The following is a 23,808-nucleotide window of genomic DNA, read 5'->3' on the forward strand; positions in this document are numbered from 1 at the left end:
TGACATGAGAATGAGACACAGATCTTCCATGGCTGATTGATTTCCCAAATGCCTGCAGCAACTTGAGCTGACCGGGACGAAGCCAGCAGCATCATCCGGGCCTCGCATGGAGCAGGCAGGAACCCAAGCTTCCACATATGTGGATTAGCAAGAAACTGGACAGAAACAGAGGCAAGACTGAACCCCAAGCACTTTGATGAGGAATAGAGTGTCCCAGGCTGTGGTGTAACTGGCTACACCACAGCACCAGGCTCACAAGTTAACTAAAAAAAGGCAATATTACATTGCGCTATTCCTTTTCTCTCCATAGTTTTTACTGACATGGGATGCAATTTATCTGTTACTAATTTGTCAATTTGATAGGGATTTATCTTCTATCTGCATTTAATATCATTTAGCAGTGTGAGTGAGCCACTTTCTCATTTGTGGGGTTCTGCATGCTTTTCTAAAGCACTCACTTGTTTGTTCTTCTATGTTCTAGTTAACAATCTATTATCTTCAATACACCGCACATAGCTGCCTCCTAACACTTTCGCATTTTAATGATTTTATGGTTAAATGGAAATATAGATTTATGTACTCCTATAAAATATTTTAAAGTTTTCTAAAATTATTTTCTTTATTTAGAGAACAGTCCTATAAATTAATCAGGTGTTGCTTAAATGATAAAGGCGGGTTAAGTGTTTAAAAAAAAAAGAAAGAAGAAAAAGAACAAAGAGAAATAGAGGGGAAACTGCAAGCCTGGAAAGATACAAAATGTCAATGAGGATTGGGAAAGACACATCAGCTTTATGGTGCTTTTCTTCTAGATGAATCCTATTAAGAGCATTATGACTAAAGGAAAGCTCTTTTATCTAGGGAACAGAAAAGGCTTCTAATAAAAAGTAACACAAATCTATAAATAATACTAAGATTATTCTTACATATGTAAAGAAAACATAAAGGGGTGCTATTATTATACCTAATTATCATATCAATTAAATGAGAAGGCTGCCTTTGGTGGGGATGGAAATATTGAATAAAGAATTTCTAATGAAAATTTCTAGGATCTTGGAATGAGCACCGGCCCAAGGTCATCTCCGATTTCCTGGGTGCTCAAGAGAAAGCTCCTAAGCAGAGTGGCAGAATCAAAGCGGTGGCGGCGGTCTCCTGACTCATGAAAAGAAGGGGGATCAAGATTAAAAAAAAAAAAAACCCACGCAGGCTTTGTCTGAAAAATATTCATAGAAAGGATAAAAGGTAACTCTTTTCCACTTTATTTCATTGCTTTAAAATATTCAGTGAGAGTTTTGCATGTAAGCTAATAATAAAACCTGAGAGGAATCTGAAATCCTTTCTCCCAGTATGATTGCCTATATTTGCAAGGTCAGTGGGGAAAAAGAAAGGCCAGATTGTAACAATTCATTGATATCTGCCGTCTCAATTGAAGTGAAAAGAAAAACACAACTCCCCAGAGGCTGCAACATGCCAGGGTGTGATCATAAGACTCCTGTCCCCAGAGGACCTGGGAGAAATAAGATATGTATCTCTTGAGACGGGTCTAGAGATGAGAGGCATTGAGTGAACACAAACATAGAGACACATTGTCGCGGCCCACATTTTTCAGCTCTAAACATTGTGTGGAGCACAAGCGGGTTCCATTCTTGCAGTTAGGCTGTAGGGCGGTGATCTGGACCGTCTTTGTTCTGCCCAATAAGAACTGATGCATTTCAAGTCACTAATCAGCATTGTCTGTGCATTTGCTCAGCTAATCTTCTGGCAATGTGTGATGAACAATCTGCCCATTGACTGTCTCAGCAGTTGCTAGCCCCTCCACCCTCACCCCGTGTTGATCCTCATCTAGTGGATGCTGGCTGCTCTTTTTTTTTTTTTTTTTTTTTTTTTGCTCTAAAAGAAGGGTAGAAAAAGCTGTCCATTCTCCTCCCCTCTCCCACCCCGCCCCCAATACAAATCTCACTCTGCTAGCTTGGTTCTCTAGTCCCCTCCTTGCAAGGATTCTTTCTGGAATTTGAAAAATGTTGCTTAAGTCTCTGTGTGCATTTGGATGCTTGCTGAATTTCAGCCACCTTGAGCTCTCTGCCAAGCAAGAGATGCATTTCTGCTGTAATTCGTATCGGTACCTATGTGTCGGTAAAAGATCTAATCTACAACAAATAGGGACATTTTGGTAACATCTGCTCATGACTCTCTACCCAGAGAACATTTGTGATCAACACTCCGTGTTAGTGATGTTAGAGCAGGCATGGACTTCTGTGTTTCCATGATCAAAATGCATATTTGTTGGCAGATCCTTTTATAACACACCCTTTAAAAGTAGATATGGAAATCTCGGAACTTCCTACTTTAAATCAAACTTGTTATCATTTGTTCTCTCGGCAGAAATTCAAGTACGCACCCCCTTCACTGAGACTTAGCACAAGTTTACTTTCCACAGAAGATGAAGGAGAAGCTGTTATACGACATGTGCTTGAGGATAACTGTTAAAGCTACGCAGGACAACACAAAATCTTATGGCCCCAGACTACGAAACTCACCTGTCCATGTAAAGATACAATCAGCTTCAACCAAACATGTATTTATTTACCAAAGACAAAAATAAGAAAAGGACTCAGGCCATCACCCTTGTTACTAACTCTCATGGTCTGGTCACAATGACAAAGGAAAAACAATGAACCCAACGTAGGGAAAATCAAGTTCTCTATAACAAGAACACTTATCACAAAGGAATAGCTGTACTCTTTGGTCCCATATCTCCTTTCTCTCCCTCTTTTCTGGGTTTCTGCAAAAGAAAATACACAAATACCACCTTTGAAACAGAAAAGTTTCTAAATTAAAAATACCTGCCTTTCTAACAGCAGAGTCTTGGGAGAAAAGTTACTGTTTAGACAACCTTGAGTCCCGGGAATATTGGATTCTCACATACCAACTCACAACTTCAAAGGCTGATTCTAGATCATCATGTTTTTCCCCTGTGGGGAATCTGAAATTATTTCAAATTTAGCAAACATATCAACTGCTTCTCTACACAGGTTATGTGCTGTGGTTTCCCAATTTTGCTGCTTAGAACAGGAACCTAGGGCTTTCCTGGAACATGTAATAAGCAAATTTTAAAAACTTGATGAAAGCAGTAAGTAAAAATCAACATATTATTGTTTTCCTTGTGGTTTGCCCATCTCTTTGCAACAGGAATTTACCATATTATACTATTGGTTTCTTACCACTGAGTCTCTCCTACAGTGGGTTCTGATCCTTTAAAAGGCATCTTGAGGGCTCGGCAGTGTGGCCTAGTGGCTAAGGTCCTTGCCTTGATCCTATATGGCTGCTGGTTCTAATCCCGGCAGCTCCACTTCCTCTCTATCTCTCCTCCTCTCAGTATATCTGACTTTGTAATAAAAATAAAATAAATCTTAAAAAAAAAAGGCATCTTGAGGCTAGTATTCATACTCTGAATCATTTGCATAAATTGAAAATACTACCCCATGTATATACATAAACAGAAGTTAACCTTGCTTCCCTAGACCTGCTAAATAGTAGACTCGTAAGCATTCTTGCCAACAAGAACTGATCTGTGCATAAGCATTGAGGAAGGAAGGAAACCGAGATCATCTGATTTAAATCTAGTCTGATTATAAATCTTCTCTTGACCATAGTTTTCTTTGAAGCCACTACCTCTTTCCCTTCTTTTGCCACACATCTTCCAAGAAACGTCTGTTTACTCTGTCCAAGCAGAAGTGTGCAAGACAACTGGAAGTTTTAGTCATTTGTTCATATGGTTCCAAGATGGAAAATAGAGATTGAAAACCAGCCACTAAAAATGTTAACAATAATTTCATCTTAAACTTCAATGGTTTATTTAAAGAGGTAAGCATTAGAAAACCTAAAAGTTATGCAGAGAAGGCTCAAGTTTCCTGAAATGCTCATTCAAAACATGTATAACATTCCTTATTTTATTCTGCTTCTCAAATTCCAGCAGCAGCTTCTTTTCCCAATGATGGTTTTGAAAATGTTCGGCACTCTTTGGGGAAAAAAAAAATGCCTTGGAGGACTCACTCTCCAGTCATTTTTGTTTCTGCTATGACTCACTTGAAAAAAAAATTGGCTTTCAGAATCTGCATCTGAACTTAAAAAACATGAGTTCTGCCCTCATTGATTTTGCAGTATAAGGAAAGACTTCACCAGGAAAGAAATGACAGAGTTACAATTGCTCAGGGGAACACAGGCTCACCATTTAGCACTCTGGAAGAGCTGGTTAACTGGTGGAAGAATTGGTTGAGGATCAGATGACGGGACATCAGACAACTCAATTTTATTATCTCACTGAAGAGGGTTGGTTGGTTGCGGTTGTTCTTTCATAGACCTTTTCTGTGAAAATATTGAGCTTGTTAAAGTCAATTATGTATAGCGAGAATGTAGCAAGTTCTTGGTTTAGACTGGAGGATGGGAAGGTTCCATTCAACAGCAGAAAGGCAAGACAGACCACAGACAAGCTCTGTGTGCTGGACACTGCCCTGCTCCCAAACTTCTGCCTTGATGCCCCATTCCCAGTGTGATGTTATTTAGAGGTCAATCCATTGGGATATGATCAGGTTTAGATGAGCTCGGGGTGGTGAGACCATCATGGAGGGACGAATGCCCTTATGAATTTCAAAAGGCTTCCTTTTCATCCTTGCCTGTCACACAGGACACAGCTAGAAGGAAAGACCTCATCGGGGAGCCCAATTTGCCATGTGCCTTGATATTGGACTTGTTAGCCTCCGAAGCTGTGAGGTGTAAGTTTCCTGTTATTGATGCTGTAGGTTGGTGACATTCTGCTACAGCAGCCCGAGCTAACTACTATGTACAGCAACATGCTAAGCAGTGTGTTGCTAGTGACACGAAACCTTCAGACCTCTTGGTTTTCAGTGTCTGCTGCCAATGCTCTGCCAGTCCAACAGTGTGCCAGCCGTAAGAGAGCTCTCAGTATTGACTTGGAAGGAACTGAGAGGACAAATTCCCCTAATTTGTTCTGTTCTAGAATAAAGCAAGAATGAGTCACATATGTATAAAATCTTGCCAGTGCCTAAAGAAAGGATTCCCACAAACTTAATCTTCAAGCACATTCTGCTTAAGGTAATGAAAGTCTAATTCTAGTGTTTCATAAATGGTTAGGAAAGTCTTAGGTTACTTCATTTTCTTATTATGTGCAATTTTGCTGAAGTATGACTGAGAAGTAAAACTAATATACACAGTCAAAATCAGGGGGGAGCAGGAAGGAGAGAAGACCCAAATCAAAAAAAAAGAAAAGAAAAACAAAAAAAACCTAAGTGGTATGTGTCCATCCCCCGCTAAAATGAATCTTAAGAAATAAGAGACCACAAAGGAAAACATGGATATGATTAGAAAAATGTTAAAATTCGGCAGGGGCAGGTGGGGCGGGGGGCAGTTTTGTGCTGCACATTAAGCCTGCACCCAGGTTGCCTGCATCCTGCATGAGAACTGGTTCCACTCCTGGGCATTCCACTTCCCATCCTGCTAATGCACCTGTGAAGAGGCAGATGCCCCAAGTACGTTGGGCCCCTGCCACTATGTGGGAGACTTGTAGGACCCTTCTGGACCCTGTCTTTGTCCTGGCTCAATTCTGGCCACTACAGAGAGTGGACCAGCAGATGCAAGAGCTCTCTCTTTTTTTCTCCCTTTCCCTCTATGCATCTCCATTTCTCTCTAACTCTATTCTTCCAGAAAATATGTGGGACATTTTTATTCATGGGAGAAAGAAGTTAAAACTAAATGCAAGACAGATTACATCTGCTTCAAGTAAGCTTATGAACTCTATCAGCAGCAAAAGGTGCTCCTTTTATTAGGTTAAATTGCATCACAGGTGGGTCTAATGGTATTATCGTAAAATAATAAGACTTTTTGGAGAAATAGAGTGCATGAACATGGGGAACAAAATGATACGACAACTCATAACTTCTCTCTGCACCAAAATTTGTCCATCTTTTAAGACTTTATTTATTTATTATCTTAATAAAGAAAAGTAGTGTCAACTTCAGAGTGAAAACATGAACTTTGGAGCGGCCCAGTGAAGCCTCACTCTGTTCTGACCTCGCTGTGTGATCTTCGGCTGATGACTTAGCTTTTCTGTACCGTTCTCATCTCTGTGCAATAAAGAAGAACGTAAGAGAACCAAGGGCGAGCCGGGAGCATATGTGCCGTGTCACACGCCTGGTGTGCTTGGACTGTGTAACAACCTTCTCTGTCCTTAGCCTCAGGTGTCTTGTCAGTGCCCCCTCAGCCCAGGCCAGCGCTTGCTCTGTCTGACTCAGAAGGGGGCAAATCCAGTGGTAAACAAAGAGGCCGAGCTCCAGTTTCAGTGTATCACTCAATAGATAATGTAGCACATCACGGTGCGGCCTGGTATCCTTCAAATCAGATTGATGTCATATAAATGACTCCAAAGCACAATTCCATCTTCTTTGTTTTTCAGGGATTGAACTCACACGATTATGTTTTACCCAGTTTCAAATGCAATTTTTTGTATGTTAAGTTTTCCTTTCTTTTTTTAAAAGATATTTTATTGAATAAAGCTCAACCCATTTGTTCCCTGATAGCCATTTCTGAATCTGCTGTGTGAAGACAACATCATCAATCAACAAGAAAACGTGTCAGCAGGGGGCTTCTCTTCGTTTTCTGAGGGTCCACGATGTTTGTTTTTCAACAGAAACAACTCTAAGTAAACACAAATTTTTATTTCAGAGTAACTGTTTTTGAGATCTATAGTACTTTTGTTTTCTGAGAATGTCAATTTTATTTTGGTTCTCCAGTGACAAAAAAAGAAATAAATCATTTAAAGAACCACATTTATTTCTAGAAAAAATGGTTCAAGGAAATAGCCGAAATGTTCAGTAAAGCAAAGTATTTGGTAAATAAATGAAAACTCCACAAGCTAAATAGTGAATGCTTGTCTGCCTGCCCACAGAAGAAAGGGAGGGAGAATAAACAAGCATTGCCAGCATAAAATGCAAAGTGTCATGGCACAGGGCATCTCTATAAAGACTGTAAAACAAAAACAGGATGACTTTGGTCTCTGTTTCCCCAAAATCGGGGGTCAGGTTGTGTTCCGCCTTCTGAAAAAAAGGAACAGGAAATTAAACAAAATATTAATGTGAACATGGGTGCATGCATTTTTATCCAAGTTCTTGCCTCACACAAAGACAAGCATTCTAAGTATAAACATGTAGAACATGCACAACATCATCATACAATTTATTCAAAAGGCAAAGAAGTGGGCAGACACACACACGTAAGAGTGGGTTGCCATAGCCAAAGATAGTTTACATGTACAAGTGGGCCAGAGGACTGCTCAAAGGAAGGAGGTAAGGGGAGGGATGGGTTGAGAGAGGGCACTGACACAGCACCCCCAGCCAAGGTATCTGGCAGAAGAGAAAGCCCCCACGCTAGTTGTTTAGCCTCTTTTATGAGGTAGGGCAGAGTGACCCTCCTGGCATGAAGCCATATGGGAATTTTATGGTTCCTCCACAAATCTCATGTGAAGTTTTTTTATCTATGTATTCATGTCATGTCATTCCCCCTCAGGTCCCAAATGAAGCAGGTACATCCTAGGACATCCTAACATTCTGATTGGCAAGTAGGAGAAAAGACTTACATATAGGGGCTTACAGCAACTGCCAACTCACATACATCCATTCTAGCTATCTAGTTACACCAGGTCAACACGAGTGTACTGAAATTCTGCCCAATATATTTATTAGCAAAGCTCCAAGATGTTGACATCAGTAGATCTGCAAACACACGGCAATCCAGTGAAGCGCTTTTAATTACTGATAGACTCACCCTGTTCATTATTTTAGACCTTAATTTAACAGCTGCTGCTACGAATCAGACATATAAGAAACTCATGTCTTATATGGGCTGTCTCGTTTACATCACAAACTGTCAGTCACACATCCCTCCATATCCCCACAGAGTTGTCTGCATGTTGAAGTTTTAATGAACACAGTTTAAAGAGCCACAAAATCAAGTGGAAGGTTGGCAACCATCTGTTGAATTTGTGCTTCATAGATAGACAATCCCCACCATTTAGAAACTGGAGTGGATTGTTTTGCCTTGAATGGTGTGAATTTCCTCTCTAGGCAGTCCAAAAGCGCACAGAATGACCACGTTGTACTAAAGAGGCCTGGAGGAAGAGCTTTGAGGCCAGAAATAAAATCATACATTGTATTCCTTCTTGAGGAGGTCAACTTGCTTTATGCACACTATCTAATCAATTCTCAAAGCATTCCATTGAAATGAGGGAGAAGCAGCTACAATATTCACTTTACAGATGGATAACCTGAGGCTCCAAAAGGTTAAGCAGTTTTTCAAGGTCACATTAAGCCAATTCCATACAATTGCAATTACCTGGGCGATGCCGGCCAAGAGCAACTGACACAGACTGCTTTCACTTAAGGAGAGGCAGCGGTACCGAATCACTAAGGGAAAACAAGGCCTGGGCCAGCGTTATCCAAATAAGCTGGCCTGTATGCCCAGATGATTGACAATTTTCTATTCAACTGGAAACTGGTAACAGCTAGACAGGGAGAGAATAGGAATGAGGTCACAGATCTGCTATTTATAGGATATCAGCCACCGCACTCAGCTGCTTTTCAGTTAAGGTGAATATTGAATGCAATTTTCTTTCTCCAGCTCCATACAGAGAAACTACTTTCAGAAAAAGGAAATTATAGAATTTAATAATATTTCTTATGACATGGCGATTTGCTTTGTGACAGTAACAGCAACGTTTGCCGCACATGCACCCGGGCATATTGACAACAAATAAAAATGCAGTCCCGTTCTTTCTTCACAGGTTTTGTTGTCTCTTCCACTTTTATTAAAAAAAAATAAAGCAGTAAAAAATCCATGGGCTCCTCTCCCCCAATCTACCTGCAAAACCATCACTGAATTTCCAAAGTTGTAACAGAACAGAAAACCAGCAAGGACTGGAAAAGCCTAACACGGCCATTTAGGAGGAAAGAAAGCTACGGCAACCTGATGTGCATCTTTGGCTGCAAGAGTTAATTTCTGTGAAAAATACACTTCTGCACATTTCCTTTGGCCAAGCGTGGTCTGAGGCTTGTGAGGGTTTCAGACAGCGAGTGGGGGAGGGCCGGAAGCCTCTGATCTTTTGATGTAGATTGATGCATGACAGTAGCCCCTGCACTAAATATCAGGTTTTCCTTCTTTGCAGTATTGCACCCAATTCACGAAAAGAGATTCCCACAGCCCGACTGCACAGATAATAGTCCTCAAGCACAGCAAAAGTTGCAGATAAGAATGCTTTGTGCTTTTGGTGAGTCACCAACCGCAACCAAAACTAAAACAGCAAACTGAAACAGAGAGGTTGAAGTGACACTGAAGATCAAAAATAAAAGTCGAAGAAACCAGAGAGGAAGCTTTGACTATGGAAGGGAGGTGAGGGGCTGCGAACGTCTTACCTTTCCTCCAGGGGCCAGGCTCGGTGCCTCTACCTGCAGGCTTCCCTTGCAACTTGGGGCTGCTGAGCTGAGGCTGCGCTGGTCCCAGAAGCCTGTTGCAGGCACTTACATGGACCTGGTCAGGGATTTTCACACTGGGATGGGGGCAGCAAGTGTCTCAACATCTTGCTCAGCACAGTTGCTCCCAAGATTTTCCCCAAACTGCCCATGGATTTGGTTCCTTGGACATGGGTCTGGGAACCTGCATTTTAACCGGAACCTACTATAGGTCCTGGAACCACACCTGCAGGTTGTGGATTCTAGATGATGCCACCTGGAGGGAGTTTTCAGAAGTGTTTACACACCCAAGAGGCCCACACATCCCCTGCAGCCTGCTGTTTGTTGGAGACAGGGCTCACCTATTGAACAGATCGGCAAGGAGACAGGGCTCACCTATTGAACAGATCAGTGTGTGGAAAGGCCTGACACCCAGTCTGAAAGATACCATTTAAAGTTTCTTTTCTTTTCTGTTTCTTTTTTTTTTTTTCACCAGCAAAATGCGACAACAGGTTTCATTTGTTTACACAGTCATGGCTTGCAGCTGCCAATCTGAAACTGACAATAGCTTTTATAAGGCAAGATCTAGCCAAAAGGTCAGAGGTATTTCAACCGCACTCTCCACTACTTTGTCTGCAAGAGCTCCTTTTGCAGAAGCCTGGTGTGTGTCTTTGAGTGTGTGTATGTGTCCTCACCAGATCGTTGTCTTCTGGGCCGTATCCCTCCCCCTTCGTGCCATATGCCAGTCTTCCTGTGCCCTCACTGTTCTTTTGTCTCCCTTGATAGCCCTCCCTCTGTCCTTCTATCGTATAACCATAGAGCTCACAGGGAGGGTTGTTCACTTGTTTGGGGTGGGGGGGGGGAGGGGGGGAATACAAGAGTAAGAATCATGGAAAATGTAATGCAAAGATTTGTTAACATTCTGAATTTATAAAGTACCTTCACACTGTGCTTCACCAAAGAAGGAAGGTAAATATTATTATGCCCACAGGGGGCAATGACCCAGAAAGGATAGACATGATCTGTGCAAGTACAGGTTATAATTAAAGGCAGCATTGAGCTTGGGCCCCAACTTCCTGCCTTAATTACACTGCCCTTTACCCACACCACTTGGGAGAGCGAGGACTCTTCCGAGCGCTCAGATTTTTGATATTATGGAAGTGCTACAGCTTGAAACTCAGGCTTAAAAAAATTGATTCCATAAAACCACTGGACTGTAAACAGGATTCAATTTTTCCTGAGGTAATTTGTCCAATGGTGTGAAGAAAAGCAGTTTTTGCATTTTCCCAGAAAGGGGACAGGAGAAGTAGAACAGAGAGCAGTCATCCTGTAAACTTGTCCAAGGAATAAACGCTGTGTGTCCTGGACACCTGTCCAGCCCCCTCTGGGAGGACGGGCAGTCTTCAGCTTAGCACAGTGAATCTGCATTTGAATGCTCACCATTCCAATCAGTGGAAGAATATTCAACCATCTTCTCTGTATTACTCAGAAAAACACAGAATCAGTTGAAATACACCACCGGACAATGTCACATTGCATCTCTCTATGATGTCAGTTGATGTCATGAAAGCAACATACGAAAAACTAATCTATAGATAAGCTCACCAGACAAAATCAGGTCAAGAACCACTTATGAAAGCTAATTTTGGAAATCTACTAAGTTTAAGCCAATAACCTAGACAATTAACTCCCCACTATACCTTGTACACTGTGGATACAATATTTCAGTCCCAAAAGCATTTCCAAATTGTGCTGTTGCTATTTCTAAATTTTTTTACTTATGTTTCCTTGAACGGCCAAGAAATTGAGAAAGTGGGCAAAGAGAAAAGGCAAAGATCTTTCATCCAGTGACTTACCGTTATGGGTGGCAAAAGCCAGAAGCTCCTTCCACATCTCTGACGTAAGTGACGGGAACCCAAGGACTTGAGTCGTAATCTGCTGCCTTCCAGGATGCACTTTAGCAAGCAGCTGAACTGGAAGTGGAGCCAGAACTTGAGCTCCGTTAAGGGATATGGCATGGCAAGATCATGTTCCAACGGCTGAGCCAAACACTGGATCCTGCACTCTTGTTCTGACAGCAGCAGATAACCAACGCCAAATAAAAAAAGAAAACCCACTCTCAAGACCCAAACTCACCCTTCCAGGCCATAAAGCCTCCTACACAGCATTTCAGGCAAATATTATAAGGTCATTTAAAAAACAACTCCTGAAACCCATAGCAATCTGTTTTAAATTGACCTCAGAGTGGGGAAACAAATTACTGCAATTTTTTTTTAATTATTTATTATTTAACTTCAGTAATTACATTGTATTATGTGACACAGTTTCATAGGTACTGGGATTCTCCCCACCCCTCCCCAAACCCTCCCACCATGGTGGATTCCTCCACCTTGTTGCATAACCACAGCTCAAGTTCAGTTGAGATTTCCCCATTGCAAGCGTATACCAAACATAGAGTCCAGCATCTTATTGTCCCGTCAAGTTCAACGGCTTCTTAGGTATACCCTCTCTGGTCTGAAGACAGAGCCAGCAGAGTATCATCCCAGTCAATTGAAAGCTCCAACATACCATCAGCAAAAATTTACATCATTATGGAATTAATTGACATAGTAATGAGTAACCAATATGTTAAAAGTAAATGCGGGTTCCCAGCCACCTTCTGTGACCACCTCACCTATACTTCAATTTTAGTTTATACACAACATATAACATTCAAAACATAACATGTTATACATAACATCATATCATCTTAAATTAAGGCAAACATGTGGTATTTAACCTTTTGGGATTGGCTCATTTCCCTTAGCATTATGGTTTCCAGTTTGGCCCATTTGGCCACAAAGAACTGCATTTTGTTTTTTTTTAATAGCTGAGTAGTATTCCATGGAGTAGATGAACCATAGCTTTCTTATCCAATCCTCTGTTGATGGGCATTTTGGTTGTTTCCATGTTTTTGCAATTACTGATTGTGCTGCTATGAACTTAGGAGTGCATGTTGGTTTCTCATAGAACAAGTGTTCTGGATATATTCCTAGGAGTGCTATTGCTGGGTCATACGGTATGTTGAATTTGAGTTGTTTGAATATTCTCCATACTGATTTCCATAGAGGCTGTACCAGCCTGCAGCCCCACCAGCAGTGGAGTAGGGTTCCCTTTTCCCCACAACCTCGCCAACAAGTGTCGTTGGTGCTTTTATTCATGTGGGCCAGTCTTACTGGCGTTAGGTGGTACCTCATTGATGTTTTAATTTGGATTTCCCTTATTGCCAGGGAACTTGAGCATTTTTTCATATGTTTATTTGCCATTTGGGTTTGTTCCTTTGTGAAGTGTCTGCCCATTTCCCGTGCCCATTTCTTGAGTGGGTTGCTTGTTTTGACATTTTGGTTGTTTTGTAGCTCTTTGTATATTCTGGATATCAGCCCTCTATCACCTATGTCGTGTGCGAAGATCTTCTCCCATTCTGTGGGTTGCCTTTTTACTTTGTTGATTGTTTCTCTAGCTGTACAGAAGCTTCTTAGTTTGATGAGGTCCCAATTGTTTATTTTGGTCTTGATTTCTACTGCATCTGGAGTCTTTTTTAGGAAGTGAGGGCCTACCCCTAAGTGTTCCAGTGTGTTTCCAACATTTTCTTCCAAAAGGTTGAAGGTTTCTGGATGTAGGTTTAGATCTGTTATCCATTTAGATCTGATCTTAGTGTATGGTGAGAGATGTGGATCTATTTTTTTGTTTCTGCAGGCTATCAACCAGTTGTCCCAACAACATTTAAAGGCAGACTTTACAGAGAGAGAGAGAGAGAGAGAGAAACAGAGGAGATCTTCCATCCACTGGTTCACTCCCCAGATGGCCACAATGGCGAGAGCTGGGTGGTCTGAAGCCAGGAGTGTAGAGCTTCTCCCAGGTGTCCAACATGGGAGTGGGGCCCAACGGTGGGGTATTGGCACTTAGGGTATTGGCAGAGAGCAGGATGGGAAGTGGAGCATATGACAATTGAACTATCACCCATGTAATAGTCATGAAAGTGGCAATGTATGTAGAGGTTTAATTTATTATGCCAGGGTGCCAGCCCCAAACTTAGTGCAATTTCAATTTGTATGCATTATCACTGCCATGTAACACTTGGAATTTGCTAGAGACACATTTTCAAGTAGCCATTGCTTTGATTTCTCTTTAAAAGCATGTAGCATGCTTTCATCAGAAGGTCGAATTCTTTCTCAGAATTCTCGCATTTTCCAAACAGACATCGCACATGGTTATTTCCTGCTTTTGTTTCATTTTTTAAATTTCTGGTTCAAAATATTCTTTAACCCCTCAGACCAATGTGTGAGGCTGAGCCAGTCATCTCATTTGGCTGCTATGGGCAGCAAGGATTGTGAAAACTCAGCAGTTCATGGATATTTCTTGCTTATGGAGGTCATGAGAAGCAGAGCCCATAAATCTGAGAGAAAAATTTGACCCAAAGGAGAGACTTAATGACAAAGTGGCAGTGCAGGGACTAAATGAAATTTACTTAGAGTTTATTTGCAGAGAACAGTATATCAGTATTCATGTAGACTTAGAAATTAAACTGTGTATCAGCTATCCCATCATTCCACTCCCAATTTCCACACACATCTTTTGGACGGTGATAATAACCAAAGGCATGCTACCCAGATTTCTTTCCGAAAATATAATTGCAGATAGGTCTGGATTTATCTGTTCTCCGACTATTGTCCTGACACTTCACAAAGATGACCAACAGGCCATGCCATGGGATTGCACCTCAGCATGCCTCAAGAAGTTCCTCTTTCCTTGAAGACTTCATACCATTAGTGTACAAAGAAGGGTCAAGAAGTCACAAGCTGGTGAAATCGTTACGCACAAAATTCAAAATTGTCTCTGTTGCTTGTCCCTCCCCCTTCCTCGTTATAGTCCAGTGTGCCTCCACCTCTTCAGTGTCCAAAACTCGATTTCTGACCCAAACTTGTGATTACAGAGAAAATAATCAGGTTGGATAAAAGGAAATCCCAGTAGGCAATTTATAACTTAATGTATTCTTTCACAGAAGAATTTGAAGAAGGATTACACTAACTAATTATGGCATTTAGAGCCTTTGCCACAGGCTGTTGAGGATCTGGATGAGTTTTGCTGGAATATGTCTAATATTAGAAGTCATCTAATACACTTCAACAAGGAAACAGGTATAGAGCGGCTTCTGGAGTTCTGCAATGGAAGATTAAAGTTGAAAGGAAGGCAGAATGCCATCTCCTACTCGTTTGGCTATTGAAGCAAATCACTTGCCATGAAATTGCTTTGAGAAAACAAAAATTATGTTCCAAGAAGCTAACAAAATATTCAAATAAATATAGAAGGTAAAGACATAATGACTCAGGCAATTCAGTTTCCATGCAAAATGATTCCTATAATTTGAGCAAAAGAGGATGAAATACTTGATCAAGTATTTTCAAATTGATCCAGTAAATGTTTAACACTTCGTTTCATTTCAGCTCTTGGACACAACAAGGGAACACTTAGTGGACTGTGATTTGAGACAGTTGTTGAAAATTCCCTCCAGGGTGGCTATGCTATATAAACACCACAACTACTTTTAGAGAACATTTAATGTACTGTCTCTAGGTTTTAATTGTTCTGGCCTGGCAAATCCCTGGGGACCATTCATAGCACAGGAGAGCAAGAGGAAAGATGAAGACAAAGGGAAATGTTCACAGTTTGCCGTGGTGGATCATGTGTGTTTAAGCAGGTGTATATAAATATTTGCATACAGCACAGACACAGACAAGTGAGCACACACACACACACACACACACAGAGACATGTGAGGGAAATCACCAGGCTCAATGTGAAAATCAAGATTATTCAGGCTACACTGCACATCTTGGTGAGCTCTCCCTTTCGCAAGGGATCTCTTAGGATTCTGCTTCCGGCTTGAAGTGTTCTTGGGAAGGTGCTGTGGAGCATCCACCTGCATACATGGGAGCAGCATAGGAACACTTGCCTTGGTATTACTCAGTTACAATGTTAGTATACTCCAAACCCTTCTGATAAGTTCAAATTTTTAAAAAGCCTCTCAAATGAAAATGGCAAAACACACATTTTTAAAAACTAGTTTTGTGAAAATCTAAATATATATGTATATATATCATGACATATATTTTGTCCTGACACTCTATTTACTAGGAAGAAAGGAAAGGAGTTAACTTACTATGAAATGTCTTACCTATCTACATAACCTCAATAACTGACAGAATTTTGCACTAAAGAAACACAGAAAATCAGGGAGGATATAAGGCAGGATGAAAAGAAAAAATGAGGGAAGGAAGAAGCCAGGAGGGATGTGGGGGCTGAATTATATATTGCAACAGGTATGTTTTATTGTTGTGAATGAGTTGTAATATGTGGAATCAAGCAAATTATATCCAAGACTAAAGAATGTTGCCCTAATTCTAAGGAAATAAGATGCCACCTAGAATTGACAAGTCAGCAACTTTGAAGCTGATCCCTAATCATGTTCTAGAATGAGCTGTTGAATAGAAACCTTCATGGGCTCTTTGAAAATAGCATGATAAACAACTGGAGCTTGCACAATTCATTTAGAAAAAGTTATGATCAATTATTCTTCATTTCACTTTTAAACAGGTTACGATACTTTAATGTCGTCAAATTGCTTCGTACAGAGTTGATCTTGGACAAGCATTTAGTGTAGTAGCTAAAACATCTCTTGGGGTGACCACATTTAAGACATGAGTGTCTAATTTGAGTACCAGCTCCTTGGCTTATAATTCCAATTTCCTGCTGGTGTATACCCTGGGAGATAGCAGCAATGCTTCGAGCAGCTGGGTCCCTGCCACCCAGCAGAAAAAGCCACACTGAGCTCCCAGGTTTAGGTGTTAAAAGCATCTGGGGAGACGATCAATGAATGGAACATCACTCTGCATTTGTCTGTCTCTGACTCTCTGCCGTTCAAACAATAAAAGTAAATTTAAAAATTATTGGGATTTGTTTCCACTTCAAAAGGTATTTAATGTGATCTCTGAATGTCATCAATTGTATAAATAGAAATGGAGTTCAGTGCAATTTTTGAGTTGTAAGTATCACAATAGTGTTTTATGGAAACCTGCTTGTTGGTTCACACAAGTAGACATCATGCTTGAAGTTGCATTTCACATTTATTTTGAGATATTAATGATATCGCACACAGGTGAGGTCTCCCAAGGACTCAAATCCTCCTCCACTGCTTTCCCAGGCCACATGCAGGGATCTGAATAGGAAGCAGGACACAAAATCGTGCCCATTTGAGATGCCACCGTGGTGGGTAGAGGATCAGTCTATTAACCATTGTGCTGGCTCCTATATGCTTTAATTTCAACAGACCTCCAAGTACTCCCACCTACTTAATGTCAGTTTTCCTAGGTGGCTGTTCAATTCTCTGGATCTGAGTTTGGATACCTTTATCTTAAAGACAATGCATGTAATGCAGAGTTATAGAAAAACAATCTACTGAAGACTTCAAGAGCACCTGGAACATAACAGACTCCCATAGTACGCCATGTTGAAGGGAAGCAAAGTGTTCATGCTCCTGTGCCAAGGTGTCTTCAACGAGATCAGGAGCGTGAGGCTTGGATGGCCTTTATACCTCCTGGACTATTGTATGAGTGTTGAACAACTGGTTTTGTTCCAGAGGACAGGATCAAATCAAGTTGTATAAGACAGATTGTAGCTCAATGGTCATGAAGAATTGCTTAGCAATTCCACTTGTTTGATAAAATAATGAGAATCTTGCCTCTGCAAATGTTCAAGCAGACTAGACTGTCAGACTTCCTGGATGTGGGAGAGGAAAAACTTGACAGGTTGGGGAAGCTGCCCACAGGGTCTCACAGGCACCTTCACTTGGAAGGCGCAAAGATTCTCTGTAGTTTCATGAACAAGAGCTAACCATAAATAATGTATCAGACTGTCAGATTCAACAAATATTGTTTTTCCTCTGCTTCTAAGGACCACAGTCATCATTTAAATAAACAGATCATTAATTTGAGAATAGAATTCCCAGCCTGTGGTGAAATGCATATGATATTGGACAGGGAACATTTATATTTCAAATAGATACAGTGACAGTCATAGCTACAGGACTCCAAAATGAACTGAAGTTCAATTTTGTAATAATGACTACATGAAATGGCTGAAATGATAATAAAAATGTCCATGAGTGTGCTATAATAAAAGGAATGCTGAAACAGACTACTGCTCTCTCTTGAGAATTATGGGCTAAAGTCAGTTCCAAACAATACCAACCCAGCCATTTAAGGAAAAGGTCCAACTTCAATAAGAACCTGCTAGCACATTGAGAATGTCAACTTTTGAAGAGCTAAAAAGGAATCATAAACATTTTCTGGCCAGATGTGCTTTCCAGATGTGATGATACTTCAGTTTTAGCAAAAAGGGAAGACACAGAGAAATGAGAAATCGAGAAATGAGTTAAGCATTTGTTTTAATAAATATTCAGATACACAAGATATTCATCACGTTTTACATCAGGCAATTTTGTTTTTCCTTTTCCTTCTCTTTCTCGCCCCTCTCTTTTTTTCTAGTTATTTCCTCTCTCCAAAAGGGGCTCTTGAATAGCTTACAAACCCAGAGATTTCCTTATGTTTCTGCATTTTAAAACATTCTTCCTTTCCCCCACTCTACCTTCATTATGCAAAACCTGTCACTTAAAAGTAAAAATACCACTTTTCTAAAGAAAGTGTATTCTATTCCATCACTTATTATTTCCAAATAAACTAAAAGGCACAAGTAAAATCTCATACCACCTACAACTATTTAGCTATATGTAAATATTATTATTTTGCATTTGTCTAGATGCAGAAATTATATCAGATTTTAGTTAAATAACTCAGCACCTAAAGATTATCCTAACCCTAATCCTAACCCTAGGGTTCCAAATAGCCAGTCATGGGTCTCCTCAAGTTGAGCCATGGTATTCATCAACTGGCTGGACAGGGCAGGGCAAACAGCTCTTGGTTTACTCTCCTGCTGATCTGAGACATACCAGGATCTTCAATCTTGGGAACTAGAACCAGTGGGTGTGGCCTCAGGGCACACATTTCATTATTAGGCCACCCGTATTGCTGGCTGCTGTTCAAGGAAGCCATAAACTTCTCAGAATAAAGGTGAAGATGTGGAGTACATAACCATTGGCACTGAATGGAATTTCTCCAGCTACAAGAGGCATCTATTCAAAGATACACAGAGTTCTGAACCCTGATAGGCAAGCCCTATACCCATAATCAGCAGGAAGTTACTCCAGAAGATGTGATGACTCTACACCCTTCAGCAGTCATTAGATTAAGGTTTGGAAATATCTGATGGTGCAATGAAGTAGAGTTAGGTGGCTAGCTAAGAACCATGCATGGAAATCCACACTTGCCCTGCTCTTTACAAACTCCACCTGTCTGCCTATCATTCAAATGACCTCCCCTCCAGGACATACCTCCTCTCATGGTGGATCTGGGGACAGTAGCATGAAACCATTCCCAGTCCCAGATACATGTGAAGTCTGGCAACACAAAGCAGTGTTCTCTCTTCCCATAGATACATGATGGAAGACAGTAGCATCTCTCTCCCACCATTCCCACGTCATCCCATCCCACTCCATCCCTGACTATAGCCCACCTGTGTCTGTTATCTCTTCATGTTTTAAATAAACTTTAATTGAAAAAAAAACTACTTTAAAAAACAGCCAAATATTGATGATCTGAATATAAATTACTATGATTGCGTATTTCTCTGCTCTGGTTTACTAATTGTTGATTATGATTTGCTGTAAGGTGATGAGTTGGTAGTGGGAGTTAGGACAACTGAACTAGTTAAAATCTTCCAAATACTCATGATTAATACATATTACGAAAAAACTATGTCTTACAATTTCAAAAATATTCTATAATGAAATAATCTTTTTTCTGTATTTGACGGAGAGACATAAAGAGATCTATCGTCTGTCTGTCTGCCAGCTCACTTCCTAAATATCCACAACTAGAGCTATGTCAGAATGAAGGCAGGAGCTAGGAACATAATTTGCATCTGCCATGTGGCCATGTGGGTAGCAGTGACCCAAGCACCTGAGCTATTATCTGCTTCCCCACACGTGTACATTACCAAGTACCTAGAGTCAAGATTCAAACCCAGGCAATCTGAGATGCAGGCATCCCAAGCAGCAACATAAGCACTGGGCCAAACACCTGTCCGCCAGATAAACTTCTAATATTTGGATTATCTACGAAATACATATTACAAAAAACTATATATGGGTTTGCCAAATTTTTGTACAAAACAATCCTATCTTTTAACTGAATTTCTTGCCAACTGTTTGAATTATGTTTATACAACTATAAGAATGCATACTTCTAGGTGACAGGAATTAAAGCCAAGAAAATTTTCATATAAACACACCAAAGTGATGCATTTAGAAGTTACTACCCACAGAAAAGGAGACTGTCTCCTGCCCCTACCAAGGGCCGATTGAGTCAATGCTGGTGTGGCTGTTCCGTCTCTCAGACTTCCAGTTGAATCAGCTACCAAACAGGAAAAACATCTGCCTCTTTGTGACAGAAAGACTTAATTGGCTGAGTGATGTGAAAACAGCCTGGCTCCCCAAAGGACTTGGACTCTTTTGATTCAATGTCTTTCCCCTCATTATGCACTTCCATTACAAAACAAAAACAAAAACAAAAACAAGAAAACAAAAAAAAAAACTTTCGCATCATCATTCATTGTAACCCTAACACATCAGATGCTTTTCCATGAAACTCAGGTGGGTCCTCCCATTTACATGGTCCTGTCCTTCCTCACCAATAATTCATGGGGATAGTTATTAAGTCACTTCCAAGTTGAACATTTCTTAATACATCTTAACACATTCATTATCTCTTCACTGCATTGCCTTTTCAATTTCTCCTATGTCAATTTTTGCTTGAGGATATGTGGCTTAGTTTCATTACTTCCTGTAGACCTCGGTGCCCTAATATCTTAACAATTTGAGAGTAAAGATTCAGCTATTTAGTCCTTTTAAACTAGCACCTTATTGGGCTAAATCATTTCCAGCTAATGCCACCGTGCATTCACTCTGAGTTGGCCATCTGCCTAATGAGAAATTATTTTAGTACTACAGAAGAGTCTACACAGAAGTTGTTGGATATATCAAAGGAGGAGAACAAAAAGAAAATCAAAGGTGAGGAAATTACCTACCTTTCACCTCCTCTAAAAGATAAAATGATTTATTTGCTTCTACCTCACAAGAAACACCAGGTACCTTCCTTCTGGCTACTTCCTACAAACAGTGGTAGCAAAGAATGTCAGAAGTTCAAGCAAGTCTAGGTAGACGGAACAGAAACACTTTAAGAAAAAAGGACTGTAATAGGACAATAGCTGCTTAGAGTTACAAAGAAATTAAAAAACGTTTAAGTGTAAATATTTTTCTCATGTGTATCTTACATTAGATGTTATCTTCGCACATTTGCTATTAAAAGCTATCTTTTCGGAAAAATAGATGTCTACAATGCAACACATAATTGAATACATGTAGGCTGGGAATATAAATAATTAAAGCTATCCACGGTTTCTGAGTTAAATTTTCTGCTAACAGAAGTAAAAACAAATAATTTCATACTGGATACAAGGTAAAGTGCTGCGCTGATTAAAACCAGACTTCAACAGAAGAACCAAGGAACTCAATAAGCAATTATTGTCTGTTTTTCTGTCCCATAACAGCCCTTGGAGAACTTTTTTCCTGCCTACTATTTCCCCAAGGATAGATATTTATTCCAGGAATGTGCTTCTACCAGGAGGGAGAGCTGCATTTTTGTTACAAGTAAATTACACCTAGGAACCACTGTTTAAATTGTGGAGAGATTTGGTGTTGAATGACTAAGTAGGAACCAAGTCAGAGCAAAATCAAATCATAGCATACAAATGAGAAAACAAATCCCATCTGGATATGTGGTAGAAAGACTTTTACTAAACAATAAAAATGAGGAAATAGCTGCAAGATTTAAATCTCATTTAAATGTAGCCTCATTAAAACTTTACAATTCCGTGTGAATGCAATAACTTTAATACTGTGTAACCTATACAAGATTTTGATTAACAGGGTTTGACTGATGGGAAAGAAGTTTTCTTCTCAAAATATTTCAAAATGTTTACACAAGCAGATACCTCAAGGTTAGACACTGGAATTATTCTAAAATGTTTTATTATGATTTGAAAAAACTTCTTGAGAGTTAACTACTTAATTTCACAATGCATTCTGAAAGGCATCCTGGCAAACGTTTCTTGTTAACATTAGAGTGGATTTATGTTTAAGTTTTTAAACTTTTAAAGGCTAAAGGACACTGGGATAATTTTTAACACTGGGGAGTCACAAAAGATTGTGGTAAGTCTTTTGCCTTGAAGGAGGCTACAATACCCTTCAACTTACTGAAAGTTAAAATAAAACGAACCAACAAAATTCTGTGGCATGAAGAATTGTCAATGTATGTTACATATCCAAAACAATGAAAGTCTTGGTCTTTCAAACATGTATCATTCAATGTTTACAGCATTACACAAAGGAATTTCTGTCAAAACGGTAAGAAAGAGGGACAAATTGTAGAAAAGCATGACCACCGGTGGTGAGAGTTTGGAATGAAGGATGCTGAGATTAATAGACTTAGGGATTGGGTCCAGGACAGTGGCTCACCTGACTAATCCTCTGACTCCAGACTTGGTATCCCACATGGGAGCCAGTTCATGTTCCAGCTGCTCCACTTCCCATCCAGCTCTCTGCTAATGGTCTGGGAATGCGCTAGAGGACAGCTTTGGGCTTTAAGACCCTGCATCCAAGCAGTAGACCTGGAAGACACACCTGGCTTCAGATAAGCTCAACTCAAGGCATTGCAGTCACTTAGAAGGTGAGCCAACAAAAAGATCTCCTTGTCTCTATAAATCTGCCTTTCCAATGAAAATAAATAAATCTCTTCTTTAAGAGTCTGAGCTTTCACTGTCTTCAGATTACTTTAGGATAGGATATAGGTGCACTTGCCAAAAATAAGAAACATTGATCAGAAATTGTTGGGAAAAAGATCCATACCAAAGCATATGTTTGGGTAGGGAGTGGGTAGAGGTATTTTTATTGTGTGGGCCTGATAACATCTAGCTTGATGAATCCAGTGATCATTTTTCTCAAGGAACTAAACACAAGATATAAGCTACAGATGGAACTGGTTAGAGTCAGACAAAGAGATGAATACATTTCTGCTCTCATTTTGCCTAAGAACAAGAAAAAAAAAGATGAATAGAAGCCAAAGAGCCAGGAAATATCTTAATAGTAGACAGCTATTACTAAAACAGTTATTACTAAAGACACTTATTACTGAGCAGTCACTAGCATTATTCATATTATGAGTATCATGATTGCCAGAATGCTTAATTTTGAGTGTGGGGAGCAGGAGAAGTTGATGGAGAAGAGAGAATAAGGAGACTGAGACAGACATCAAAACTGTACAAGAGAGAGCTGATTATTTATTGCACTTCTGTTTGTTTTCCAGAAATCTTTACCTCATTTCACAGTCAGTCTATGCTAGCACTATCGATTTGTCACAAGTTATGTTCATGAAAAATTTCCATAGAGGTTTCAAAGCTGGAGATAATTAGCTTTTATTGAAAGCCAATTAAGTACCAATTTCTCTGCCAGACTTCTTTTTCATAATAAAGTTCAAAAGAGCTTTAGAAGGTAGATATTCACACTATAAGTTGTTTTCAAGGTAAGCGTATTACAGTTCGATCACACACCTCAAGTCACACACATAAAGATGAGGCGACTGGGGTTTGAACTGGGGTTGCTCTAGTGCTTAAATTCAGTTATTGGTTATAATAACTGACTTGACATCATTGCATTATCAATATAGCCATTTTAGTAATTCTCTTGATTAAACAAAGATTTCTTATTCAAATTTATTTCTCACCATTCTCAAACAATTATTTTGAATGCTTTTCTTCTTGTGTATGTTCTCCAATCAAAATAAACTTATCTCAAACTAAGTTCTGAGGGTGGCACTTGGAATGATTTTCCATACCATTCTTCTATTGTTTCTCACCCAATGGGTGCCCACTTCATACTGCCCTTTCCACCCAGCATGCCTTCACCTATATCCCAGGGAGCTTTCAGACATGCTCAAATACTGATCCCAGTTCTGGACCACAGTGGTCCCTGATCTTACATGATGAGCTGTCATGTTTTTTTCTACACGAACCATGATTCTACTGCTCT

Source organism: Ochotona princeps, chromosome 1 (assembly GCF_030435755.1).
Source record: "Ochotona princeps isolate mOchPri1 chromosome 1, mOchPri1.hap1, whole genome shotgun sequence".
In the NCBI taxonomy this organism is placed as follows: domain Eukaryota; kingdom Metazoa; phylum Chordata; class Mammalia; order Lagomorpha; family Ochotonidae; genus Ochotona; species Ochotona princeps.